General features: G+C 39.7%; 1 protein-coding gene across 2 annotated transcripts in view; it reads left to right on the top strand.

The window, feature by feature from the left end:
- The window catches only part of CDK14 (cyclin dependent kinase 14), a 508,542-nt gene that overhangs the window by 501,451 nt on the left and 4,211 nt on the right, over nucleotides 1–2,880 (top strand). The gene's annotated exons all lie outside the window — the stretch shown is intronic.

Below are 2,880 nucleotides of genomic sequence, written 5' to 3'. Positions count from 1 at the left end.
TTTTTTTTTTACTGTTGGCTCCTTTCATTAAATGTCTGAGCCCAAACCTAAGTAAGAGATAGATCCATAATCACTGTGTTCACCATTTATTATTTAATTACTGTTTTTGTGTATTATCCTTTATTATCCAATTCTGTTTATGTCCTGGGTTAGGTACATGTGATTCTCTTAGAGATTACACTCAAAGAATCAGGACAAAGGCAAGGACAGACACCATCGATGGCTAAAAAAAAGTCTTAAATCAACCCAACAGGATAGTAACATGCCATGAACTATGGTGACAACATAGTTATTGTTACATACTGAAAAGCAGATCATTCCTTTCAAATAGAATGTCATGTTAAAAAAAAAAAAAAAAAAAGGTTGGCCGACAGGAAGTTGTCGGTCCTACCCACCTTTCTCAGCCAGGTATGTCTGTTGATGGCCTGCTCTGTATCCAGCACTGTGCTCTAGAGCACAAGACAGCGTTTGCCCTCGGTCAATGTGCCATGAGGGAACTCTACATCTGAGAACATCTTCCACTCCCAAGTTTTACCTTTCCCCTTCCTATTCATTCAACAAACTGTTTGCTGAGCTGGTTCTAGGGACACAACAGTCAACAAAACCAAGCTTCATCAAGAACATAATGATGCCACCTGCCCCCTTACTTCCTCCCTCACAGGCAGTGTCCCCACATCTCAAGAGGCACTAAATGAAGTTACTAGTTCAGAAGGTCTGCTCGGGCAATAGATCTGTATTCTATTGATTAATGTGGTGGAGCAGAGGAGAGCCAAGCAAGGACTATATCATTTCAGTGTGGCTATAGGGACTCCATGCCTCGGCAAGCAATGTCAAGACAAACCCACAGCTCCCTTTGGGCCAGGGTTCCTGGGAGAGCTGGAATCTCAGCGGCTGTTTAAGCAATGTGGAAGAGAAAGGACACATATATATATATTTTTTGTCATTTGCTTAATAAAAATATCATGGTTAGTAGTGGTCGAAATGCTGCGGGGACAGGTGTTCTCTCTCACCTTGATGTCATGGGCCTCAGAAAAGATGTCAATGCCTAAATGAGAATGCATGATTACATGGGAGCAAAGGTAGATTTTCTTTATTTTCCTGGAAGAGCAAGGGGTGGAATGGGGCCTAAGGCGGTAGTTGCTATGTAATTATTGCTGCCAGGATGGTGACTTTTTTAAGGCGAGGTAAAGGCATATCTGGGCAACCCGGCAGGTGTGAGGGGTGGCCAAATGAGCCACACAGAGAACTGTTCCACAAGCAGCAAGTTTTTAAGTTAACAACTGATGGGTTCAGACTCAATGGTAGTAAGGAGCCAGTGTGTGGCATCCGTCTACTCCCAAGCCTCTCCCAGAAATGTCAGGTAAGGATTTTTGTTTACATTTGGCTCAGTCATTGAGGACAAAGAATTCTTAAAAATGGAATGTTACCCCTACTTCACACCGTATACCAAAATTAAATCAAAATGGATTGAAGGTCTAAATGTTGTAAGGATGAAACTCTTAGAAGAAAACATAGGGGTAAATCTTTATAACCTTAGACCCAGCAATGAATTTTTGGACATGACTCCAAAAATCACAGGCAACAAAATAAAAATGGATTAATTAGAGTTCATCCAAATGAAAATTTTTTGTGCATCGAGGAACACTGTCAACAGAGTGAAAAGGCAGTCCACAGAAAGGGAGTAAATATTTGTAAATCAAGGGATTAATATCCAGAAGATATAAAGAGCTCTTACAACTCAATAACAAAAAGACAATCCAATTAAAAAATGGGCAAAGGATTTGAATAGATATTTCTCCAAAGAAGACATACAATGGCCAACAAGCACATGAAAAGGTATTCAGCATTATTAATCATTAGGGAAATGCAAATCAAAACCACAGCGAGATACCAGTGCACACCTACTAGGATGTCTAGAATCGAGGGGAAAAAAAAAGAAACAAAATAGAAAGTAACAAATGTTGGCAAGGGTGTGGAAGAATTGAAAACTTTATATGTTGCTGATCCCAATATAAAATGGGGCAGCACTGTGGAAATAGTTTGCCAGTTTCTCAAAAGTTAAACACAGAATTGCCATATGACCCAGCAACTGTACTCTTAAGTTTTTACCCCAAACAATTGAAAACAGGTATTTAAAAAAATACTTGTACATGAATGTTCATAGCAACGCGGTTCATAATAGTCACAATGTGAAAACAACTCATGAATGCATAAACGAAATGTGGATTATCCATACAATGGAATACTAGTCACCAGAAAAAAAGAATGAAGAGCTCATATATGCTACGTATAGATGAACTTTAAAAATATTATATTAAGTGAAAGAAACCAGACACAGTAGGTCACATATTGTATGATTCTATTTATTTGAAATATCCAGAATAGGTAAATATGTAAATACTGAAAGCAAATTAGTTGTTATCAGGAGCTGGAGCAAAGAAAGGGAGTGGCTGCTTAAAGGTCATGGGGTCTCTTTTGGAGGTGACAAAAATGTTTTGGAACTGATAGAGGTGATAGTTGCACAACATTGTAAATGTACTAAATGCCACTAAATTGTATGCTTTAAAAAGGTTAATTTTATGTGAATCTCACCTCAAGTTTTAAGAAAAGAATGGAAGGTTAACCTTTCAAAAGCTCACCCTTATAAAGTGAGAGAAGTGAGTAGAGAGTGGAGAGGATGCTATTCTCAGCCAAAAGATTGGAACTTTTTACCCTCTTGGTCAAGGTAGTGCCATGCAGAGATGAAGTCCTTGGTACTACAGCCCACATGGGCACCAGTGAGGTGACTGCACCGGGACATCTCCACAGAAGGCCAAGGTTCCCTCTCTGGCCAGGAAGATGGCGGTGTGGCACTATAGAAGGGGACGAGCAGGCGATCAG

Source organism: Pteropus alecto, unplaced genomic scaffold (genome assembly GCF_000325575.1).
Source record: "Pteropus alecto unplaced genomic scaffold, ASM32557v1 scaffold69, whole genome shotgun sequence".
NCBI classification, from domain to species: domain Eukaryota; kingdom Metazoa; phylum Chordata; class Mammalia; order Chiroptera; family Pteropodidae; genus Pteropus; species Pteropus alecto.
The sequence above is the reverse complement of the archived record's forward strand: the minus strand, read 5'-3'. Positions and strand labels throughout refer to the sequence as shown.